The sequence below is a fragment of the Lithobates pipiens genome, unplaced genomic scaffold (genome assembly GCF_037356315.1).
Source record: "Lithobates pipiens isolate NorthernLeopardFrog02 unplaced genomic scaffold, aLitPip1_a1.2 Scaffold_8, whole genome shotgun sequence".
Lineage (NCBI taxonomy): Eukaryota > Metazoa > Chordata > Amphibia > Anura > Ranidae > Lithobates > Lithobates pipiens.
The window spans coordinates 579,321,493-579,347,839 of record NW_027507903.1 but is presented as its reverse complement, the minus strand read 5'-3'; positions in this window follow the sequence as shown (position 1 = coordinate 579,347,839).

The following is a 26,347-nucleotide window of genomic DNA, read 5'->3' as shown; positions in this document are numbered from 1 at the left end:
ATTTTTTGCTGTATATATTTACCCTTCACAAATATGAGACAGCCCTGAAAGCTAAAAATGTATATAAAAATATTAAACCCAGGAGCCTGCATTCACTATATCTGGTCTTCCACAGTGCACAGAACATGGGAATGCAATTATTTTAGTAAATTTAAACTGCTAATACCCTTTCTCATCAACTTCTATCTGTGTCCAGCCAAGCACTGGTTCAAAGCTTGTAGGAGGCGCTTTCATTCTCCTCTGATTGTCCTATGAAGCTGCAGGACTCCCGACCCACTGGACAGTGCTGATTGGTCCTGTGCTGATCACATGAACTCCCCCCACAAAAAAAAAAAAAACTGAACAAGTGCAGAGTGACTCCTAAGGTTCTGTACTATTAGGAGATGGATTGGAAATAGTAAAAGTAGGGGATGACCAGAGAAGACAGGATTAAACAGCCTTTTTAAACAATGCAGATGAATAACCCTTTAGGTTCCAGAGTGAGTATAACAAATGTAGCACTGACCCCCGAAGGAGCTGCTGGTTTTATTGAGCTTACCATTACATCCTTGTTTGCTTCGCCATCTAGGAATTCCTGTGGTAGATGGCCCAAAGAATGTGGAAACTGACACTGAATCTTCTTTTGGGCTATTTATTTGTAACAGAGTCTTTCAATAAAGGGTAGAGGGTTAGGAATTAATTCAGGTACTTAGGTTGCAAAAAATAAAGGAAGTCCTTATAATAAATCCAGAGAATAAAGACCGTTTCACAACTGGATTTTACAACCCTCGGATAGACCTCCTCTCACTAGGACTAGCAGCCAGTAGGGTGCTTGACAAAGTCTCTGCCACAGACTTGCGATGTACACTTGAGCGTTACTGAGGGAACGTAGATAAATTTAAAGAGCTATCATAAGGTACCAGGTTCTCTCAGCCGATCCGGCGATGCCGTATGAGTGTGGATCCAGATTGCGTCCTTCAACTAAGCCTTCAGGCTCCTTCCGAGAAAGCCAGCCTTGCGCACGGCCTTCTCCTGAAGAGTCCTCCCCTGGGGTTCTTCAGTTGCTGGGCCTCTCCCTTCAGATAAGACAGCACCGGACCACCCTTGGATCAATAGGCCCCCGAACTCCACTCGGGCTTGTCCCTGCAGTTGTGTTGCCTCAGTCCAGCGAGCCCCGGGACTCGAAATGCATGGTTCCGCACCCCAGGCCAGGAGGGCCATGGGGCTGGGTCAGGAGGACCACTAGAACCGAACAGACCGAAAATCAAAGATGGAACCCCCAAACCCAGCTGGACTGGTACTGGAAACCAGAAATTTTGAGAAATAGTCCTGAAACCCAACTGTGGGTTCAGGTAAATTAACTTTAGAAAAAAAACATAGTGCCTGCTCGTCAGGAGCCACCGCTACACAAAGATGCTTTATTGCTTATACAGACTGATTTTACTGTTGTGGGTTTAGTAACACTTTAACTTCTATAAACCGTGCCCTTGACCACAATAATTACAATTTAGTTTAGTGTATAGAATTACACTACTAAAATAGATAATATATCAAAATTCTTAGGATGATCTCTGCTGTACATTTGAATTTACAAGTCATGTATGGTGTTTTTTTTATTAGGTGAACTCTGTAATACTATTCCTATTGATTTGTTAAGTGTGTATGTTGCCAGTAAACCTGGATGTCAAGTTGACTGAATGGCCACAGAGCGAAGCGACGTTACATAACATCACTTCGCCTAGCTGTGCCATTCTGCCGCAGTAAAACTGCGGTGGCTGGTCGGCAAGTGGTTAATAAGTCACCGGGATCAGATGGCTTGCACCCGAGGGTCCTTAGGGAACTCAGTCAAGTTATTGCCAGACCATTGTTCCTAATTTTTACTGACAGTCTACTGACTTAAATGATACTAGCTGATTGGAGAAAAGCCACTGTAGCACCCAGGGTCATCTTTAACCACATGCCGACAGGCTCCTGTAGATATACGCCAGCAGAATGGCACAGCTGGGCAAAGTAACGTACCCGTATGTTACTTTGAATTTCCTGTCGTGCACGCCCACACGCGCCTGCCGCAAGCTCCATGACCGTGCCCGAGGGACCCATGGACTCGATGCCTGCAATCGTGTCACGGAGTTGAAGAACGGGGAGATGCCGATGTAAACACAGCATTTCTCCGTTCTGCCTAGTGACAGGACACTGATCGTCTGCTCCCTGCCATGCCTCAGACAGTTAGAAACACTCCCCAGGACACTCTTAACCCCTCTATGCGCCCTAGTGGTTAACCCCTTCACTGCCAGTGACATTTTTACAGTAATCAATGCAATTTTATAGCATTGATCGCTGTATTAACCTCCCTGGCGGAACGATTATTTCGGATTTTAGGTGCTAAAAGCGGTACCATTATTTTGCATGAAAATTTGGCGTTTTATATTGTAGTCCTGCAATTCTTAGGAATAACTCACTTAAATCTGTCCAAACCAGAGTCTAGCAGACATCCCGGGTATAATAAAGTTTGAAAAATGAAATCATAAATTATAATATAATAAATAATTGTACCAAATAATAATATAACAATAATAAAAATTATTCAATAATGTAATCAAATCAAAAACACTGAAATTTGCTCAGTTGCAAAATTGTCGCTGTCATTACTTTTCAGTATTTGATGACGGATCTCCCCACAAATCGCTATCGCTCAATTCTGCGAGTGATTCCAATTTATTATCGCTGTTTTCTAGCTGGTCTAAAACCATTTTTGATGTAAAGGGACGGTTTTGGTTGCTATGGACAATCTCCAGTTTCCAGGCTTAAAGAACAGTTTTTATTACATAAAACTGCATGCAGGACACTGGGCAGACCACTAGGGACAAAGGGGATGTGAAATATTTACATACAGCAATGTAATCTGTAAGATTACATTATACTGTATGTTTACTGTGTGTTTCACTTTTTGAATTTGGCGCCGATCTCCGTCCCCTTGCGTCGCAACGCTTGCAGGGAACGGAGATCGGCGATGTGATGCATCGAGCGAGACACGGCGATGCAGTCCCGAGTCTGGCTCGGGGATATCGCTTTTGGTATGAAAATTCCACCCCGAGCCAGACTCGGGAACACCGCCAGGGGGGTTAATGCCAATGGTCCCAAAAATGTGTCAAAATTGTCCGATGTGTCTGCCATAATGTCGCAGTCATGATAAAAAAAAACGCTGATCGCTGCCATTACTAGTGTAGCACTAACCCCCGAAGAAGCTGCTGGCTTTATTTGGGCTTACCGTTACCTCACCTGCTTGCTTCTCTGTCACAGGGGTCCCGTTGGAAAGTAGCCCAAATTATGTTGAATCCGACACTTAGTCATTTTTTTTAACATTTATTCAGGATAAGCACAAAAGTCCTTCAATAGAGGGTCAAAGGATAAAGGGGGAGTTCAGGCACCTAGTAATTGTGGGTTAGACGTATTGGTCAGATCCTGAGGACAAACAGCTCCACAGACTGGATCCAGCAACCATCGGATAGGCCCCTCTCACTTGACCTAGCAGCCGATGAGATGCTCAACAAAATCTCTTCCACAGACTTGTCAATTAAACTAAGAAATCTTGAGAGTTTTGAATAACTACCATACAGTACCAGTTTCTTTCAGCCGACCCGGCGATACTGTATGGGTGTTGATCCGGGTTGCGTCCTCTAACTGAGTTTCCACGCTCTTCCAGAGATACCAGCCTTTCGCTCAGTACTCTACTAGAAAAGTGCTCCCCTGTATCCTCCAGTTTTCTTGGCTTCTCCCCGCAAGACAGCACAGGACCACCCCTGGATCAGTAGGCCCCAAGAGCTTTCTGGGCCCACCCTCTCAATTGCAAAGCTTCAGACCAGCCGGCACCGAGGCACAGGACCATGCGACACAGACCCCAGGCCAGGAGGGCCATGAGGTCGGGATAGCAGACCCTGGAAAATGAACCACCAAAAATGGCATCAGTACCTTAAATACCCTCTCCCAGAATGCACAGCAGGGAAGCCACTCCAACTGAGCTATTTCTGAGCAAGAGGTAGTATTCAATACATCCAGCCTGCTGCATTTCCACACTTACCGGCGGTGACAGCGGCACCTACGGTCAAGTGGGAACCAGTGCAACCCAGCTGGACTGGCACAGAAACCAGAACTTTTTGGAAAAATTTGCCTGAGCCCAACTGCGGCTTCAGACAACTACATTTGAAAAATAATAGTGGCTGCCCATTAGGAGCAGGGCGCTACACTAGTAAAAAAAAATTATTAATAAAAATGCCATAAATCCCCTATTTTGTAGACACTATAACTTTTGCGCAAACCAATCAATAAACGCTTATTGCGGTTTTTTTTACCAAAAATATGTCAAAGAATGCGTATCGGCCTAAACTGAGGGAAAAAATTATTTTTTATATATTTTTTGGGGATATTTATTATAGCAAAAATAAAAAATAATGAGATTTTTTCAAAATTGTCGCTCTTTTTTTTGTTTATAGCGCAAAAAATAAAAACGCAGAGGTGATCAAATACCACCAAAAGAAAGCTCTTTTTGTGGGGGAAAAAAGGATGTCAATTTTGTTTGGGTACAACATCGCATTACCGCACACTTGTCATTTAAAGTGACGCAGTGCCGAATCGCAAAAAGTGCTCTGGTCAGGAAGGGGGTAAATCCTTCCGGGGCTGAAGTGATTAATATTGATTGGACCCTGGGCAACAATTTTCTTGGGTCCCCGCCAGTTTTGCTCTCGCTTTTCGATCAATGGAATGCAAATTTTTTTTTTTTTTTTACTGACTACCAATATAAAGAGGAGTTTCAACACTAACCACTAATGTAATAGAAGCATTCACAGAAACCACTAATGTAAGGGGGGCATGACCAGTGTAGTCCAGAGTTTTCCACTTTAACAGCCTGTTAAAACCACTTATACTACCCCCCATTCACTTACCCTCCTTAAAATAATGAGACCACACCTTAAATGGAGTATAAATGGCCATAACAGCCTTTTATTAAACAATCTAAATAACTCCAATATATATATATATATATATATATATATATATATATATATATATATATATATATATATATATATATATATATATATATATATATATATATATATATATATATATATATATACACGGTATATAAAACCAAATATAACAACTGTACAAGAAACATTGCTTTAAACCCCAGTCTGTTGGTTACTGACGGCACCCCATATTCCATCACATATACCACCATACACTGTGGGATCCGTTTCAACCTGATAGGCCTCCAGCTGTACCGCTCGGAGACAACCCCCGTCCCGCAATGTAACCATTACTGTATTCCATCCTCCTTTCTAGTGGAATACCCCGGAGGGGCACATACTACCGAGGAGCCCCTCACCACTTTTTATCACCTCAGTTTACTGCCACCATCAATGACCAACAGAAAACACTGCCACAGCCTGAAAGGATGAAACCTTACCCTTTAGGGCCCCTCTACACCCACAGGGCCCGTTGTATCCCCTCCTGGAGCCCCATGGCCCAAAGATCGATCCCTACATTCGTTAGATGAATGCCATCCTTACGTAAATATAAACCCACATTAGTCTCAAGCTCCATGTGCCTTATCACCATGCAACCATTCTTGACTACAAACCTCCCCACCACTTTATTCACTTGGATGCGGGCCTTGTTAAGGTGCTCCATTGACTTTGTCTTGCACCATGCAGTCCAAGCCACAATCTCAGACCATAGCAGTAACATGTGGGGAAAAACCGTGTGCAAATAAACAAAATCTGGCTTAACGACAGATATCAGTTCCTTTACCCTTCGTACACCCATATCGTTACCTCCAGCGTGTATCACTAAAACATCTGGTGGCCTTTCCAACCTTGCAAATCGCTACACTTCCGGCACCACCCTGCCCCACATCATCCCGGGCCTCCCGAGCCATTGCGCATATGCCTCCCTCCGTGATATCCCCAACTGTCTGCCATCTGGTCTTTCGTCTCCTCTCCTGGCCCCCTAACAAACATAGGCGTGACCGAGGATTCAGACGAGGCGTATAGACCCTCCATCTGAAATGAAATGATGAACAAGATGACATTAACAAGAACACTAGCATCCCAGAAACCGCAAAGCATGTGAGGCCCCCCTTACCTTCCCATGCCCCTCTTTTTTTTATTCAACTGCCAACAGAGGCCGTAAATAGGTTCGGAATCTCCTTATATCCCACCTACCTATCCTGTGCACAGCCGCCTCATCCAACCCACACCTGGGCAGCTTCTGTAGCTGCCCCGATGCGAAAGGAGTGTGAAGTGTACTCCACCCCATCTAATCCTGCACCCTTCAGACATTTTCTAAACACTGCTACAAATTCAAACTTTGATAAGTACGACCTGTCCTCATATTTCAGCAAGGCCCCCCCCCCGGTCTGATCCTTACAAATTCTCTTACCGCTCCCACAGGACATACTTTGGACCCTGGCAAATTGAACAACAACACATCTACCCCTTTGCCCGTCTGATCTGTTTTGGACCTACGCAGATGTACACTCACCCTGTCCCCATGTACCCCTACATCTTGGTACAAAAGCCCATCTGCTAACTGCCTCAATGGGCTTACCAATTCCCCTATGCGGAATGCCCCCAGCAAAAAAGCCGATGTAGATAGAAAAACTTCATAACTAGAAATGCACACCGACCTCAGCTGTCTGAAAATAGCCAGCAGGTTTGCGAAAGTAACCGGCCTACGGGTATCCTGTTTTTTGTATCCCCTACGGTAGCCCTTAATTGCTTGTTTTACCCATAAATCTTTGGTCCAATCCTCCCCCCCTGCAATTTAAACAGAAATGACAAACCTGCCATCTTCCTTTCAATAGAAGACACCGATCTCCTGATTTCCATGTTCCTGGACACAAAATACAAGACTAACAGTCTTACCTCTGTACCATCCGTGCCTACCCCGGCTTCCCGCATCAAACCCGACCATTACTTCCATACCTTCGTATAAGCCGTCCATGTAGACTTGCTCCCATATCCAACCCGGGCATACCTTCATTCTCCGCCGACGGAGCCAGCTCACTGAATCTGAAGGAGTCAGCCAGGGTGTTGTCGATGCCTGGTATATGAACAGCATATATAAAAATGTTCAGTTGCAAGCATTGCAACACCAAATGCCGCAGCAACCCTATGACCAGTTGAGACGATGCTGACAAGCGATTCACCACTTGAACCACCCACAGATTGTCACAATTCAATCGCAGTTTTAAGTTACGGCATGCTTCTCCCCATAATTCCACGGCTAGCACCAACGGAAACAGTTCCAGTAATACCATGTTCTGCAGTAACCCTGCTGCTACCCAGGATTGAGGCCACAGTTCTGCACTCCATCGCTCCGTATCCCGTGGATCCCACAGCGTCTGTGACCAATTCCACATCGAAATTACTTACCGGATCAGCCATCCATACTGACCTGCCATTATAGGATGCCAAAAACTGATACCATACGTGTAGGTCTGCTCGGTGCTCCTTGGTAAGCCTAATGAAATGTGTCGGGATCCTTACCCCTGCTGTAGCCGAAAAACAGAAAACCCTACTCATGAGAATGATTGGACAGGTGAAATTCAGTTTTCCCAGCAATGACTGCAGAGTCCTCAACTGCACCTTCTTCATGCCATGGATCCTAGTGATTTCCTGCTGTAAGTCCTCTAACTTACTCCTAGGCAACCGGCATTCCATTGCCACTGAGTCAGTTACTATGCCTATAAACAAATTTCTGTTGTCGGGCCTGCTGTCTCTTCAGCTGCCAATGGCACACCAAACCTTTCTGCGATGTGTTGCAACTTGGAGATTAACATTGCACACACAGCAGAGGAAGGGGGGCCTATGCAGAGGAAGTCATCCAAATAGCGGATGACTGAGTCCAGGCCCGAGATGTCTCTAACCACCCACTCCAGGAAAGAACTAGATGCCTCAAACATGGTGCAGAAAATGGAGCAACCCATAGGCAAGCATCTCTCCACATAAAACTGCCCCATCCAACAGCATCCCAGCAACCGGAAGCTATTCGGGTGAAATGGAAGCAGGCGGAACGTCGATTCTATGTCCGATTTTGCCATCAGTGCCCCCTTTCCATAGCGCCTAACCCACCTGACTGCCGCATCAAATGAAGTATATGGCACGGTGCACGCGTCTGGGTCGATAAAATCATTTACTGAGCCCCCTTTGGGAAAGGATAAGTGGTGAATAAGGCGGAACTTGTCTGGTTCCTTTTTGGGCACCCCCCCCCCAGCGGAGACACCACCAGATCCGGTAAAGGTTTTTCCGTAAATGCTCCCCCCCCCCCCCCCATGCGGCCCAAGGCCACTTTTTCCAATTTTTCCTCCACCACCCCTGGATGTTGCAATGCCGATCTTAGATTCCTCGCCATTGGAGGAACTACCGCCAATAAGCATGGTATCCTAAAACCATCCCGGAAACCCGATGCCAACAGCGCGGCTGCTTCTCTATCTGGATACCTACTTTTTTGTTTGTTTAATAAATGTTTATTGAGACAGTAGAGACAAACAGCAAACAATGAACAGAAAATAAATCGGTGGTACATACAGATTCGTACTGGTTACTTGAACATTTAATGGCCTCTAAGGGCCTGCTTTATGTCCACCTGCATCTTATAGATACTACAGTATGTGCTCCATTATAGCTAACGTTTGGAAAAGTGAGATCATACTTCTGTGCATCTAATGAGAGTTGAAAAAGCAAGTGTAGATTGTCTGTAAAAGAGAGAAATGGTTAGGCAGTAAGGTAGAGGGAAAGAGGAAGGGGGAGGATGGGTGAAACAAAGAAGGAGGGTTAAGAGAGAGGGGAGGGGAACGGAGGCTTGCATGATAACACCTGGGAAAGAAATACATTGGGTATATGAACCCGTACGATGAAATAACAAGCTTATAGCTCAGATGGAATGGTTCCTATACAAAAGATGTTATTATTGCAAGTTCAGGGGGGTGGAAAAGCAACATCAGCATCTTGTGTTAAGAGGTCTTTGTAATAGGAGGTGGTTTTAAATTCCAGCCACGGGATCCAAGTTATATGATGCCTTTGAGCGGTAGACCTGTTGTGGTGGGTAATGTCCTCCATGAGATACACTTCTGCTACCTTTTGTAGCCAGCTTTTGATTGTTGGAACCCCAGGTTGTCCCCAACGAGCTGGTATCAATGCCTTTGCTGTGTTCAACAATTGAGGTATAATCGAGTGTTTATATGTGCCAACCGATGCCATGATGGCGTGGAAAAGAATGGTCCAAGGATCATTGGAAAGGCTGGTGCCTGTGATCCGATGTATAAGTTGGGTAATGATGGCCCAAAATGGTTGAATATTGGGGCACGACCCATAATAAATATGCTGAGTAAAGTATGGAGAACGGTAAAAAAGATGTTGGGATGTACAGGTTGGTCAGAATACACGCCCCTGTGGGATAACAAGAACTTGCAGGAAATATTGTTAATTGGGAGAATTAACACATGGGAGAAGAAAGGAATAGTTAGGCTGGGTCAAATTTACGACGGCAGAATTTTGAAAACATTTACGGACCTAAAAAGGGAATATGACCTATCGCAAACAGACATTCTTTCGATATCTACAGCTCCGGCACGCTCTGAAAGCGCAGTTTGGTCCACAGATCCCTGAGTGGGACAAGATATCCTTATCCCAGGAGATAATTAAAATAGATAAATCTAGGGGAGTTATATCTACCCTTTATGGGTTACTAGGCAGGGGTCTCAAAATAGAACCTGGCTTAGCCAAGCAAAAGAAGAAGTGGGAAGAGGACGTAGGAAAGATCACAGAGGAACAGTGGAAGAGAATACTGGAACTGGGGCCTCTATTATCGGTCTCCCCATCACAGAAAGTGTCACACTTGATGCTGATATACAGGGCCTATTATACTCCCAAGAGGCTGTTCTTGTTTGGAAGGAGGACGGACGCCAACTGCCCTAGATGCCGAGGCTATGGGGACCTTCTACATATGATGTGGAGGTGCCCAAAGCTGTTTCGATACTGGGAAGGAACAGTAGAAATTATAAACAAAACATTTGGGATCAAGCTGGACCTGGACCCTAAAACCTGTATACTAGGATACAGGAAAACGCCGGGCGAACAGAAAAGTACTACGCTTGCAGTTATACGTTGCTTATTTCAAGTGCGGAAACTGATAGCACAGAAATGGCAGTCCGAGAGCGCACCTCTTGTGAGTGAATGGACCCAGGTTATCAATGATTTAATATGGAAGGAGAAAACTGTATATATACGTAGAGGAAACCTTATAGGGTTTGAGAAAATATGGAGGCTGTGGCTGAATGAAATAGGGTATCCACCTGATCAGCAATAGTAGTAGAGGAAAAAAGGTAAATAAAGTACAAGGCAACTTAAAAACCATGGATTACAGGTTTGGAAATTAGCCTAGAGATAATAATCAACCCAGAAAAGAGGGACACTAGGGGAGGGAGGGAGGGGGGGAGGACGGGGTAAGGAGGGAGGGATGGGCTGGGAGAAGAGGGGGGGTAATAGAATGTGGGATAAATTAAAACAGAAAGTGTGAATTTGTATAGTGGATAAAGTTAACTGCTGTGTATATAATCAGTTTTTTATGACATTTTTGTACAGTGGAAAAAAATAAATAAAGAGAATCCAAAGTAAAAAAAGAATATTGGGGCACGAGCACCTGATATGTGCATGCGTCGCTTTAAGACCACAATTCCTCCAACAAGATGGGGAATTGTCAGGGAACATCTGGTGCAACTTTGACGGGTGTAGTGCCATCTGGTGAGCAGTTTATAGTTCACTTCCACCATTTTAGAAGCAAGAGATGAGATGTGGGTTAACTGTAGGATTTTATCCTTGCAATGTTTTGTGATTGGTGAGTTTAGATCCGTTTCCCATTTGGTTAGGAAAGCCGGGTGTGCGTTGCCGAGGAGGGAAATAAGAGCTTTGTAAAAAATCAAGATGCAGTGTAAGGGCGAATCTTGCAGATGGAACATCTCATCGATAGCATTTAGGTCTTCTAGCCCTCTTAGCGGCTGGGAGAGGGTTCTAACAAAGCGCAGAAGCTGTGTGAACCTCCAATTATCCAGGAATATAGCTGATCTAGAGCCAATAATTTCAGACAATGGCTTGATAGCCTTAGCTCGGAGGACATGGTGTAGCAGTAAGGGCCGATCCGGGGGCCAAGTCTTAAAGTCTGGGTCAAGCAACCCAGGCAAAAAATAGTTATGATTAAGAAGTGGTAATAAGGGAGAGTCATATGACCAAGAGAGTTCCTGTGTAAAGCATCCCAGGCATCCAAGGAAGAAGTGGTGAATGAAGAAGTTGTGTGGCCAAGGTCCCTATGCGGGCGGGGTATCCAAGGGCTCACCGAGAGGTCAGTGCTGCTGAGGAAATGTTCCAGGTCAACCCACAATTTGGAGTGCACAGCATATTTCCAATCTGCTATTCGCGACAATACTACAGCGTGACAATAAGATCTAAAGTTCGGGAGGGCCAGTCCCCCCGAGACCCTGGAGCGGTACAAAATGTCCCTTGAGACTCTTGCGTGACTGTTCCTCCAGATATAGCGGGAGATCAGGGTCTGCAGTGTTGTAAAGAACCCTATGGGCACACCCAGTGGAATCATTTGAAAAAGAAAAAGCACTCGAGGTAATATGTTCATTTTAACAACATTTACCCTGCCTAGCCAGGAATGTTCCAAGCTATTCCAATTCCTTAAGTCCTCTGTCACTTTATTCAATAAAGGGATATAATTGTGCTTAAAAAGTGAGTGAATATTAGACGAAAGGTATATACCTAAGTACTTCATGGTACATTGAACCCATCTAAAAGGGAAGAGGGGACGTAGTAATGTCTCTTCTCGTCTAAGGTTAATTTTGAAGTTGGAGAATGATTGGAAGGTGGAGAAAGCAGACATAAGGCTACGTAGTGATATACAAGACTGTTGTACAAAAAAACAAGATATCATCAGCATATGCCCCATATTTGTGAGTTATAGAGCCTACTTGAATACCATGTATTGCAGAGTTCCGTTTAACCGTGGACAGAAAGGGCTCTAGGGTGAGTGCGAACAGGAGAGGGGAGAGGGGGCAGCCCTGCCTAGTCCCATTAAAGAGTGTGAATGAGTCACTCAATGTGCCGTTAATGCAAATTTGTGCAGTGGGGTTGGAGTACAGGGAAGAGATGCAATGGAACATTGTTGGGCCCAAACCAAGGTCGCTCTGAGGTATTCTCAGTCCACCCTATCAAACGCCTTTTCGGCATCAGTAGAAATAAGTAGGGTGTGCTGGGAACACCTACGGATGAGTTGGATTAGGGATATTGCTCGGATGGAATTATCTTTAGCTTCTCTATCGGGTATGAAACCCGTTTGATCTTTTTAAATCCAGCTGGGTATAAGGGGGAGTAGACGGTTAGCTATTACCTTGGAGTATAATTTAACATCCACATTCATCAGGGATATAGGCCTATAGCTGCCACATTGGGTGGGGTCCTTTCCTGGCTTAGGGATAACGGTAATGTGTGCTGCTAGAGATTCAGGGCGTAAGCCTGACGTTTGTGTAATCGAGTTGGCGTATGCTATGAGATGTGGGAGAAGAAGGTCGCTGAACGTCTTATAGTAAAAAATAGAAAATCCATCGGGGCCGGGAGCCTTCCTTATAGGGGAAGGCTTCAGGGCCATCTGGAACTCCTCCACTGAAAAGTCCACTCCCAGGTCTTTAAGAGCTGAGGCAGAAAGTTTAGGCAGCTTGGCTTCCCTTAGGTAGGAGGATATGCGATTACGCCTCTCCTGAGGAGACAGAGAAGATGCCTCGCTGGCCACATTGTATAGATCAGCATAGTAATTCCTAAACACCTTCGCAATATGTGGGGTTGCGTGCACCATATCACTATTGGGAAGTTTAATCTTAGGAATACAGGAGGCAGTTTGTCTTGCTTTAAGGTATCTCGCCAATAGTCTGCCCGGTTTATTCCCCCACTCGTACATTTTCTGCTCATAGCGGTGGAATTTCCGTTTGGTGTCTAAGTCATAGGAGGTTTTTCAATTCTTCCCATTTCAGCGTAAGGGCCTTAAGGTGAGTTGAGTGTAACGTGAGTTTATGTTGCCTGTCAAGATCCGCTATCTGATGTAGCATCTGTGCAATTTGGTGACCATGCTCCCTCTTTTATCTAGCTCCCAATTCAATAAGGCGTCCCCTCATGGTGCGCTTCACACACAATTGCATAGGAAGACACCGGAGGTTTGTTATCCTGGAAGTATTGCTTTAAGTGAGATGATAACTCAGAGATCTCCGCTTGGTAAGAAAGGAGCGTTGAGCTAAGGTGGGCATGGTCATGGTCATCAACACCGGTGCATGATCCTATATGGTGGCGGAGCCAATACTTGTGGACCTCAGGAGTGGGAGGTGGTGGTGGTCTAGGAAAATATTGTCTATACGTGAGTAGGATTGGTGAGTCTTAGAGAAGTGGGAAAAGTTTTTGTCTTTAGGATGGAGTATCCGCCAGACATCAACCAGTTGGAGGTCCATGAGTCTACGTTTAACATAAGATAATCGCTTAAAGGAAATACTAGAGCGACCATGTGAGGTGTCTAAAATGGGGTCTAAAGGCATATTAATGTCTCCTGCAAGAACAGTTAAACCTTTGCTGAATTGTGACAATTTCGAAAGAGTTTGGGCGAGAAAGGCAGTTTGGTTGTGGTTCGGACAGTAAACATTGGCTAGCGTACACTGGGTGGTGCCCAAGATCCCCTTAAAAATAAGAAGCGACCATGATCATCCGCTAACATAGTTTTGAGGCGAAAGGGTACGCTGCTGCTGAAGCCAACGGCCATGCCTTTGGCCGCGTACACACGGGCGGACTGTTCGCCCAACTTTGTCCGCTGAACAGTGTTTGGGCGGACAGTCCGCTCGTGTGTGGGCTTTCAGCGGACAGTTTCAGCGGACAGTTTGACGGACAAGGTTTTTCGGAATTTCCGAAAAACTGTCCGCTGAAACCTTGTTTCAGCGAACAGTCCGCTCGTGTGTAGGCTTGTTCGTCAAACAAAGTTCCGCGCATGCTCAGAAAGGATTTTCACGCCGAAAGTTATAATGCAGTGTATAGGACGTCGTATTTTTCGTCCCGTCGTACGTGCCGTTCACGTCATCGCGCACGGTTTCAGCAAACTGTTCGTCCGTCGTGTGTGGCCATGTCCGTCCATGCTAATTTGGAGCGGACTGTTTGCCGAAACTGTTTGACGGACAAAGTTGGGCGAACAGTCCCCGCGTGTGTACGCGGCCTTTGACCTTGTTAGTGTCAGACAAACTATAGAACCATTGGGGAAATTGTGGGGATGCCAATCTGACCGAAGTAGTGTGGGTCAAGTGTGTTTTCTGGAGAAAGGCAATAGAACAATCAGATTTTTTTCAATTCCCTGAAAACTTGATGCCGTTTAGCGGCAACATTCAGCCCCCTAGCATTATACGTAGAAATTGTTAGCGTGGCCATTCCATCAGCAGAGCGCAGCCTCTTGGCTCATATAGCCATGCAAGCCATCCGGGGAGGGGAGGGGGGAGTAGGAGAGGGCAGAGAAAGATAGAGGGGGAGAAAACAGTAAAGATGAGCGAATGTAGAGAACAAACACATCAGTTGAGATACTCATGAGGAAATGTATTATGTAACGCAGAAATCTGCGGTGATCTCCGTGGGGAGGGAGAGAGCCGATGGCGGTCCCAATCATCAACAGGAGATCAGGAGTTACAGCACCATAGCTATTCGCTATCTCACCAACCCCAAAAGGGAGGGGGGTACTCTGCGAAAGGTACATGGGAGCAATATGCTCCGTCAGTGTTCAGCATAGCAAAAGTAAGTACACAAATATGACAAATAAGCTCTATAAAAACATTGTAATACTCAAGATCAACATGACAGTAACAAATAAGTCCTGGTGAACAGGACAATGTAACTCACAGGCTCGGTCGACCGAACTAAAAAGGGCCCATAGGCAGGGGGCGTGCACAGGTCGGTCAGTTATTGAAGGGCAGAGTACAATTGGGGGTAATACTGACAGCCACCTGAGTGGGAAGCACCCCGTGCCAATTTGTGGCTTTGAACACCTGTATAAAAACACAAGAGAAGAAAGAGAAAAAAAGGCAAAAAAAAAGCACAAACAGCAGGAAACTCTTCTTAGGCACTCTTTTGCGCGGATCCTGGATTTGAAGTGCGCCTCTTCTTAGAGGGGGTTCTACGCCATTGTGGTTCTGGTGCGGGTGAGAATCTAGGTACTTGGTCCCAGGGCCGGTACAAGGCAGGGGCGGAAGGGGCAGATGCCCTGGGTGGTACAATTTGTGGGAGAGAGGGGGCGCAGGAAGTTCTGGCAGTGTGCTTCACAGTACACACTAGCTGGCGCCCCTAGCTGTCCTATAGTCCTCTGTACCTTACTGCTGTAATGTGCCAAGTGCACTCCTGCACCTAGTACAAGCCTACACAGTACGCACCAGCTATACCTGTCAGAGCTCCCCCTTCACTCCCCCTAGGAAGGTGATTTGTAGTACTGTCGGCTTGACATTACTCACGGCTGGAAGCGGTATAGGAGGAGAGTAGAGAGCTGCTGCCAAAGCTGCGGGAGAAGCCGCTGAGGAGGAACCAGCATTTCAGAAACAACGTGTCTGTTCCTGAACCTCTGTCAGCCCTCTCCTCTCTGACCTGTCATGTAACACGTAGCCAGTAGAGGAAGTTTTATGCACAGCTCACTTCCTCTACTGGCTTTTCTGTGTTAGCTCTGGGCACTTACGGCTGCTGCCACCGAGCCCTTGTGCATGCTTTTGCTACCAGCGCTGTAAGCCACAGCTGCAGTGACTCCAGAGGCAGCTTGTCTCCGCTTGCTGCTGCTACTGAGAAATTGTAGCATGGAGCTGCATGGCTCCATGCTACAAACTCTGCAAACTCCTCCTTGGTTCTGTGTTACAGCGGGCGGAGCTCTCTGTACTCTGAATTAGGGATGAGCTTCGTGTTCGAGATGAACATAAGTTCGACTCGAACATCAGCTGGTCGCCCGTTCGGCGAATTCCGAACATTATGGGCCGTTCGCGCCAAATTTGTGTGACGCTCACGGCCCACAATGCACTGCGATGGCGCAGTGCATTGCTGGCTCATGATTGGCCAAGCATGCACTGTGACCCCGCATGCTTGGCCAATCACAGCGCTGGCAGCGAGGAGAGCCATGATTGGCCACAGGCAGGATGTCTGTGGCCAATCATAGCTCAGGCTGTGTAGTATAGTATATTCACCTATATAGCTAGCGATATATCTATCTTTTATAATAGAGCTGTCAGTCAGTGTTAGGAGATTGTGCGTGCTGTCTGCATGCTTTGAACGCAGTATACACCGCTATATCCACCTACATAGCTAACTATCTTGCTCGGTTTAAATAGAGCTTGCAGTCAGTGTTAGAAAATTGTGCGTGCTGCCTGCGTGCTCTGAACGCAGTATACACCGCTATATCCACCTATATAGCTAACTATCTTGCTCGTTTTAAATAGAGCTTTCAGTCAGCGGTAGGAGATTGTGCGTGCTGTCTGCGTGCTCTAAACCCAGTATACACCGCTATATCCACCTACATAGCTCTTCTCTATTTGAGCCATCTGCCATTTGCAGGAGTTAGTGGAAGTTGTGTGTGCCTCCAGCACAATATACACTACCCAATTGCTGGTTTTCCCAACTCCCTTCAGGCCATTTACCATGTCTGGAAGGCCAGCAAGGAGAGGCAGACAGGCGCGAGCCGATAAAAGAGGGCAAGCAGGCTCTGTGTCTAGAGACAACAGTGCTGGTCGTGGACGCGGTGCATCGTCATCATCAGCACGTGGCCATGGGACACGCTTGTCCTTTTCGGCAGCTGGACATGTTGAGCCGCAACATGCCAATGACTTGGTAGAGGGGATCACCAAGCCCTCTTCATCCTCCTCATCCTCTCTCACCCAGGCTCAGGGTACTAGCAAAGCAACTGCCAACGCATCGTCTTCCCTCCTCTCAATGTCATCATCAGTGACTCCTTCCCTAGACCCACCACGTCCTCCTGAGGAGTCTCCTGAACTCTTTGAGCACAGTGTTGGGTACATGCTCCAGGAGGATGGCCAGTGTTTTGTAGGCTCTGATGATGATACTCAGCTAGAGGAAGGCAGTAGCCTGAATGCAGAGAGAGGGGATGCTCAAGAAGGACAGCAATCTGGCAGTCATGTTCCACAAGCTGCAGCATACTGCCAGGTTTGCTACAGCGATGAAGAGGGAGGGGATGATGAGGGCACTGACTCCACGTGGGTGCCTGGTAGAAGAGAGGAGGAGGAGGAGGAGGCACATGTCTAACGAGGCAGGATGCCCTCCGGGGGCCAGCTTAGGGGCAGCACACCGACTGAATCACACCGCAGAGCTCCGCCTGTGCAGGGCGCTGTCTCTGTGCGTTATTCTAAAAGTTCTTTGGTGTGGGCCTTTTTTGAGACGAGTGCATCAGATCGCACCGCTGCTATTTGCAACATATGTCTCAAGCATATCTCGCGTGGCCAAAACATCAGCCGATTGGGCACCACATGCTTGACCAGACATATGTTGACCTGCCATGCAGCTCGTTGGCAAGCGTACCTCAAAGACCCACACCAAAGAACAAAGCGGACCTCTCCTTGCTCATCATCAGCTGGGATCGCCAACCCCACCAGACCTTCAGTCCTCTCTGAAACCTGCTCTGAGAGGAATGAAGGTGTAGAATTAGGTGTGTCACAGCCAAGTGTTTCCGGGCACTCTGCTAGCAGTACACCCACGTCCGATTATAGCAGGCAAATGTCCCTGCCCCAGCTGCTGGACCGGCGAAAGAAGTTCTCTCCCAGCCATCCACATGCCCAGCGGTTGAATGCTAGCTTGGCTAAATTGCTAGCACTTCAACTGCTGCCTTTTCAGTTGGTAGACTCGGCCCCCTTCCGTGAGTTTGTACAATGTGCGGTTCCTCAGTGGCAGGTCCCCAAACGCCACTTTTTCTCACGGAAGGCAATTCCGGCTCTCTACTGGCATGTAGAAGGCAATGTCCTTGCCTCGCTGGACAGGGTGGTCAGCGGTAAGGTGCATATTACCGCTGACTCATGGTCCAGCAGGCATGGACAGGGACGTTACCTGTCTTTCACGGCCCATTGGGTCACTCTTCTGGCAGCTGGGAAGGATGCAGAACAAGGTGCAGTAGTGTTGGAGGTTGTTCCGCCACCACGCCTCCAAAATGCTACTATTGGTTGTGACACACCTCTCTCCTCCACCCCCTCCTCTTCTTCTTCCTCCATGGCCTCTTCCAGCGCTTTGTCCTCAGAACCAGCGGTGCTCTGTAGGCGTTCCAGGGGCTACGCAAGTACGCAGGCAAAACAATGCCATGCCGTGCTTGCGCTAGTTTGTTTGGGGGACAGGAGCCACACTGGGGCGGATGTTTTGTCAGCTCTGCAGGGGCAGGCCGAGAGGTGGTTTACGCCGCGCCAGCTTAAGCCAGGAATGGTGGTTTGCGACAATGGCACCAACCTACTCTCCGCCCTCCAACAGGGACAACTGACCCATGTGCCCTGTGTGGCTCACATCCTTAACCTGGTGGTGCAGCGGTTCTTGGGCAGGTACCCAGGCTTACAGGATGTCCTGAAGCAGGCCGGGAAAGTCTGTGTGCATTTCCGCCGATCATTTAATGCCTGTGCTTGGCTGGCTGAGTTTCAAAAGGAGTTGAACCTGCCCAAGAACCGCTTAAATATGACATGCCCACCGGGTGGAACTCAACGTTGGCCATGCTGCAGCGGCTGCACACGCAGCAGAGGGCCATCAATGAGTACCTGTGCGACTACGGCACCAGGACAGGGTCAGGGGAGCTTGGTTTTTTCTCCCCAAGCCAGTGGGGCATGATCAGGGATGCATGCACTGTCCTGTCACTGTTTGAGGAGGCCACAAGGATGGTGAGCAGTGACAGTGCATGCATCATTGACACTGTACCTCTTGTCCACCTCTTGGAGCATACGCTGCGTGGAATAATGGACAGGGCACTTGAGGCAGAACAGAGGCAGGATGAGGAGGACTTCCTTGCCTCTCAAGGCCCCCTTTATCCAGACAGTGTTCCTGCTGTGGCACCCATCACACAGGAAGAGGAGGAGGAGGAGGAGGAGGAGGAGGAGGAGGAGGAGGAGGATGGATTGTGTCAGCATGGAGGTGGAGGCTGGCACTCAGCATCAGCAGCAGCAGCAGTCTTGTAGGGATGATTTACAGTCCCAAGAAACATGTGGACTTGTACGTGGCTGGGAGGAGGTAGCTGTGGATCATGTTGTCCTTAGTGACCCAGACTCCTGCAAAGCCTGCGGAAGGATCCTCGTATTCTTCGGATCAAGGAGAGGGACCATTACTGGCTGGCAACTCTCCTTGATCCACGGTACAAGGGTAAGGTTGCCGACCTTATCTTGCCATCGCAGAGGGAGTAGAGGATGAGACATCTCCGGGAGGCCTTGCAGAAAGGTCTGTGCAATGTGTTCCCAGAGACTGGGAGGTTACAAACTCCTGGTCCTGGACAACGTGTTGCTGAGGCATCGGTCAGAAGGAGCGCAGGAGAAGGTGGCCATCTGACTGATGCTTTAAGACAATTTTTTAGTCCGCAGCCCCAAGGTATGATCGGTTCCAGTAACCATCGCCAGCGTCTGATTTACATGGTGCAGAAATACCTAGGGGCAAGGTCAGACTTGGACACCTTTCCCACCGAAAATCCTCTGGCTTACTGGGTCTTGAGGATGGATCACTGGCCAGAGCTTGCACAGTATGCAATTGAGCTACTGGCCTGTCCTGCATCCAGCGTTCTTTCGGAACGCACCTTCATTGCTGCTGTTGGCTTTGTTACTGATCACAGGGTGCGCCTGTCCACCGAATCAGTTGATCGACTGACCTGCATCAAGATGAATCAGTCTTGGATCACCAACAGCTACCACCTGAAGCTGATGTAACCGAATAATTTTTTTTGAAATATCACATCCCTTCAAGACTGCCTATGCTGATGCTGAGTGCCTGTCCTGTTATGTTGATTGCCTAGCCTCTTCCTCCTCCGCTGATATGTTGGAAGAACATTTCTGGTTCTGGGTGATGCCTAAGGCCCAATTTTTCTGCCCCTGTTTAACAGGGGCGTTTAAGTAAAATTTTTGATGCAATGCTTTGCAGCAGGGCTAATTCCTGCAATAAAACTAGAGTATATGGCAGAGGTTGGAGTGTGGTGGCACCAGCACCAGTGCCTAAGGCCCAATTTGTCTGCCCCTGTTTAACTGGGACATGTAATTACAATTCTTGATATAATATTTCACAGGAGGGCCCGTTCCTGTGCCCACCCAGAGTAACTGTGAGGACTTATAGTGTTGTGGCACCAGCACCACAAGCAAAGGTCAATTTTTCTACCACTGTTTAACAATGGCATGTAATTACAATTCTTGATATAATCGTTCACAGCAGGGCGCTCCAGCGCCCACCAAGAGTCACTTTGAGGGCTTACAATGTTGTGGCAAAACCAACACCTTGTTCCGCCATTTCTGCAGAGCATATAGGGCAGACCCCTACTTTCAAACATCCAACTTACAAACATCTCCTACTTGCAAACGGAAGGAGACAACAGCAAGTGAGATGAAAAAAGACGGATGGCAAAACAAATTATACAGGGGTGATAACCCTTCCCTACGTTTTCCAAAAAGCTTAAAAATCGTTTTTTTGACTGGAGCTACACTTTAAAAATGTACCAGTTGAAAATTACAAACAGATTCAACTTAGCACATCAAACCTACACAGTCCCTGTCTTGTTTGCACCGCCTGTATACTGCTGTCCTGAGTATATAGGGCCTGGGGGCCACACGCATTTCCCTTTTTTAATATGGGTACGGGGTTCCCCTTAATATGCGTACAAGACCCAAAGGGGCTGGTAATGGAACGGGAGGGCTACCCATGCCATTTTTCTCAATGATTTTCAACCATATTGCAGGAACCAGATATAACATTAAAACCGCAAGCAGTTTTAAATGATGTTATTTCCATTAAATGTCATTTTGTGCAGGGACTGTTCTAAACGGTTCTAAACACTGGAAATATGTGGCACTTCACAGGCATACTACAGACACCCCCCAGGCACGATATTTAATCGTCATTAAAATCAGTGCTCCCGCCAAAACGGCAGTATACTGCTGTTCTGAGTATATAGGGCCTGGGGGCCACACGTATTTCCTTTTTTTAATATGGGTACGGGGTTCCCCTTAATATGCGTACAAGACCCAAAGGGGCTGGTAATGGGCAGGGAGGGCTACCCATGCCATTTTTTTCAATGATTTTCAACCATATTGCAGGAACCAGATATAACATTAAAACCGCAAGCAGTTTTAAAATGACTTTATTTCCGTTAAATGTCATTTTGTGCAGGGACTGTTCTAAACACAGGAAACACGTGGCACTTCACAGGCATACTACCGCCACCCCCCAGGCACGATATTTAAAGGAATATTTCACTTTTTTTTCACTTTAATCGTCATTAAAATCAGTGCTCCCGCCAAAACGGCAGTTTTTAAAACTTTTTTTTGCATTGACCCATGGGGCAGGAGCCAGGTCCCCAAACCCTTTTTAGGACAGTATCTTGCATATTAGCCGTTAAAATTAGCACTTTTAATTTCGAATGTTCGAGTCCCATAGACTTCAATGGGGTTCTAACGTTCGTACGAATTTGGGGTCCGTTCGAAAGTTCTGGTGTGAACCGAACCGGGGGGGTGTTCGGCTCATCCCTACTCTGAATAATAATTAAAAAAAAGCCTGCACATACCATAGAGAATGGTGGCTGTCGGAAGAGATGAGGGATTGCCAAAGTGCAGAGAGGAGTGCACTGTAAAGGTGTGGGGGAATATGTGCTGAGAGAAGAGCAGTTGGCAATTTGTGCAGAAGGAACAGTGGGGGGTTATCAGAAAGGAGAGCTGGAGGGAATGTGTGCAGAGAGGGATCTGGGGGGATTTGTAAAGAATGGACAGCTAGAGGGAATGTGTACAGAGAGGGATCTGGGGGGATTTGTAAAGAATGAAGAGCTGGAGGGAATGTGTGCAGAGAGGGATCTGGGAGGATTTGTAAAGAATGGAGAACTGGATGGAATTTGTGCAGAGAGGGATCTGGGGGGATTTGTCAAGAATGGAGAGCTGGAGGGAATGTGTGCAGAGAGGGATCTGGAGGGATTTGTAAAGAATGGAGAGCTGGAGGGAATGTGTGCAGAGAGGGATCTGGGGGGATTTGTAAAGAATAGACAGCTGGAGGGAATTTGTGCAGAGAGGGATCTGGGGGGATTTGTAAAGAATAGACAGCTGGAGGGAATTTGTGCAGAGAGGGATCTGGGGGGATTTGTAAAGAAAGGAGAGCTGGAGGGAATGTGTGCAGAGAGGGATCTGCGGGGGATTTGTAAAGAATGGAGAGCTGGAGGGAATGTGTGCAGAGAGGGATCTGGGGGGATTTGTAAAGAATGGAGAGCTGGAGGAAATGTGTGCAGAGAGGGATCTGGGGGGATTTGTAAAGAATGGAGAGCTGGAGGGAATGTGTGCAGAGAGGAATCTGGGGGGATTTGTAATGAATGGAGAGCTGGAGGGAATGTGTGCAGAGAGGGATCTGGGGGGATTTGTAAAGAATGGAGAGCTGGAGGGAATGTAATGGAGAGCTGGAGGAAATGTGTGCAGAGAGGGATCTGGGGGGATTTGTAAAGAATGGAGAGCTGGAGGGAATGTGTGCAGAGAGGGATCTGGGGGGATTTGTAAAGAATGGACAGCTGAAGGGAATGTGTGCAGAGAGGAATCTGGGGGGATTTGTAAAGAATGGAGAGCTGGAGGGAATGTGTGCAGAGAGGGATCTGGGGGGATTTGTAAAGAATGGACAGCTAGAGGGAATGTAATGGAGAGCTGGAGGGAATGTGTGCAGAGAGGGATCTGTGGGGATTTGTAAAAAATGGACAGCTGGAGGGAATGTGTGCAGAGAGGGATCTGTGCAAACGCCAATTGCATGACAGTCTCCTGAACTTCTCTTATGGCTGTAGCCTGTGAGTCCTGTCTGAGCTTTGTTTCTTCCACCCTGTCTAGGATATGCGCCATGTCAGCCCTAACTCGTGATCTCTTTCTTTATGGATTTTTCAAGTCCATGTCCAAGTCCATGGAATATTCCAGCAAGTTCCTTTTTGAGCCTGCTCACCAAGGTTGACATGTCAGAGCCTACAGGGAAGCCGGGGTCCTCCATGAGTTCCGAACAGCAGGACGATGTGAGCAAACTCTCCCGTGCAGACGCTGCAGGTGAGAAAGGAGAGGCACGACGCTTGGGGGTCCTGACTTGGCTGCCGCGTGATCCAGAGTCCGATCTGCCAGCAGCTAAGTATTGTTGTATGGGACCTCTGACGGCAAGAGAGCGCTGTACCCTTCCCGGGTCTCTTGTTAGTCGTGGAGCGAGATTTAGGTGTTTTTGCTGGCATAATTAGAGCTGTATAGCTGAATGCTGAGCGGAGATCGTCTTACTCACATCTGTTCAGCGACATGAGTATGTTGTTAGACAAGCAGCTTTGCAAAGATATGAGGGTGTGTAGGGCACTTCGGAGGGTCAGGGCCCAAGTGAACGTCCACCCCAGCAACACCCCAGTTAGCCCCCTAACTTGCAAGTGCCTTAGTTGAACTGCCAACAAACCCCCCATTTTTTCGCCCTGAAGAAACTGAGGCGGGGCCCTCACTGAGGACATAAGTCTGATCCACAGGCTGATGTCCTTATGATCCCACCGAAGTGACAGTCTTAGCCAGGCAGAACCCCCGTAAACCCTGTGCGCTTCCCCTATGGTGTCCATATAGCAGAGTAGAGCCGAACAATGTTCGGGGTTCTTCTCACCAATGACACTTGCCATAATGGCAAACACCTGTAACCAGTTGACAAACATCTGTGGGATCAACCTATACCTCCTTTTTTCCTCATCGTCCTTCTTGGAGTCGCCCGGTTTTACCCTATCCAAGTCGAATTTTTCCAGGGGTAACAGTGAGAAAATCTCAACGTACTCACCCTTGCATATCTTGTTGCGTACCTCCGGCTTTAGATGTGCTTCCAGCAGGCCCTCAAAGCATACATATACATATACCTCACATTTAGCCGCATCCGCAATACGTACCACATCTGTCCTCCCGGCCACCTCCGGAACCCCTTTTTCCCCTGCCTTTTGAGCACCCGCTGCTGTCCCCATTGTGCCATCTGCAGCCACCGCTGGGGCTGCCAATACCGCTGGCCTCTCCACTGGGGTCTGTCCTATCGGTTATCCCACTTCCAGCATTTGTTCAGGGGGACACCTGAGGGGATTGTCCTTGCCCCTCCCTCTCCCAATACGGCTCACTAAAGCCCACAGGCCCTCCAGTAAATCATTTAGCTGTGCTCAAGCCCCCGCACTGTTGGGACTACTGCCCGCCATTTGCTGGCCAGGAACCGCTGCCCCCACTCCCAACATATTTACCACATTTGAAAAAGGTACATTAGCAGCTGACTTACCGGGCTGACCAGGAGTTCTCCCAACAGCCGCAGCGTTGTTTTCCCTCACTGGTGCTTGTTGGCATGGCTCCTCCTCTTCCTTGGTCACTTCCCCTTCAGACCTTTCTTCCTGCGTCAGAGCCAGTTGGTATGACAGCCCCCCAAAAGCTAGCGTCCTGGAGGCAGTGTGCCGTTTTTGTTGTGGGGCCTGCCTTGCCCCTGCGGCTGTGACATGCTGCCCTTCTCCCCTTGGCACCCAGTCAGACTGACCTGCTCTCTGGCCCCCTGCTTGGCCGCCTCCCTCTGTCCCAATAGGCCAAGCCCCCAGCTGCATTGTTGGTCTCGATAGTTCTGGCCCCTGTGGCTGGTCCTGCCGATCTCCCTCTCCTCGTCTCCCCCCCTCGGATCATGCAGACCTGCCGGGGGCGTCACGTGCATGGCAGTCACGTGATTTGCGGGCAGGGAAGTGGCCCCACCCACCGAACAGAGCCAGCGGTGTGTTGTCTGTCCAGACCCTGCCGCGGCCGACAACTGTGTCTTTTTGGCCGGGGGCGTTGATCGATCTTCCCACGGGCTCCTAGGCTGCCTCACCGTTCTTGCTGCGATCTCTGGAGAGAAACGTGCCAGAGGCCGCGACCTCCGCGTGCACAGGGCTTGTTCGCCTCCCTCCATGAATCCGCCTGCCTCTTCTCCAATCAGTGCCGCCACCTGGCTCTGTAACCAGTCTGGTCCCCGTCTCGCCGCCTCTTGCCGGAGCCTGGCTAATAGGACATCTATATCTGCCATTGAGTGAAGGCACAGTGTGGAAAAACTGCCTCCTCCTGTCTTCACCTCTTCACTTCCTGCCCTGCCCCTTCTTAAATATTGCCACTCCCCCTCAAACTATCACTTTGCTCCTCCTCCCTGTTACCTCCTAATGTTAACCCTTTCTGTGTCTAAGGCCGCGTACACACGGGCGGATTGTCTGCCCAACTTAGTCCGCTGAACTGTGTTTCAGCGGACAATCCACTCGTGTGTGGGCTTCAGCGGACAGTCTGGCGGACTAAGTCTTTCGGAATTTCCGTAATTTTGTCCGTCCAAACTTGGTTTTGTCCGTCCAAACTTGGTTTCAGCGGACAGTCCGCTCGTGTGTAGGCAAGTTGGACGGACTAAGTATGGCGCATGCTCAGAAAGGATTTAGACGGCCGAAGGTTGCATTGCAGTGTATTGGACGTCGTTTTTCTAGTCCCGTCGTACGTGCTGTACACGTCATCGCGCAAGCTTTCAGCGGACTGTCTGTTCATCGTGTGTGGTTAAGTCCGTTCATTCAAATGTTGGACGGACTGTCTGTCGGATTGTCTGACAAACTTAGTTGGGCAGACAATTCGCCTGTGTGTACGCGGCCTTACTAGACACACTGTCATGCCCTGCCCTGTACTAATTCCTCTTTCTTTCCAAATGTTTTAGGCCTCACTGTCACACTAGCCACTAGTGTGAATGAAAGGATTCTACACCAAGCACCAATGTAACTGATATATTTAGCCTGCATTCACATTTGTGTGTTGGGGGAGAATGCAAAATTGCTTTCCTGACACCATAGAAATGTGCTGCCCTTTAGCAGATACACGGCAGTGCCTTTAATTGTTAATGACACCCTCATGCATCTGCGGACATGTGCCTTGGCACCAATGATTTTGAAAAAGGGTTTGGGAGTTTCTTCCGCAGTAGTAGCGCATAGAGCAGCCCATTGAAAAGAATGGGCTGCCTTACACATGACCTACATCTTTATCTACCCTGTCAGTAAACCTTTGCGATCCTAAAACTCCTGCACCCCAAACACCCTCCTCCCC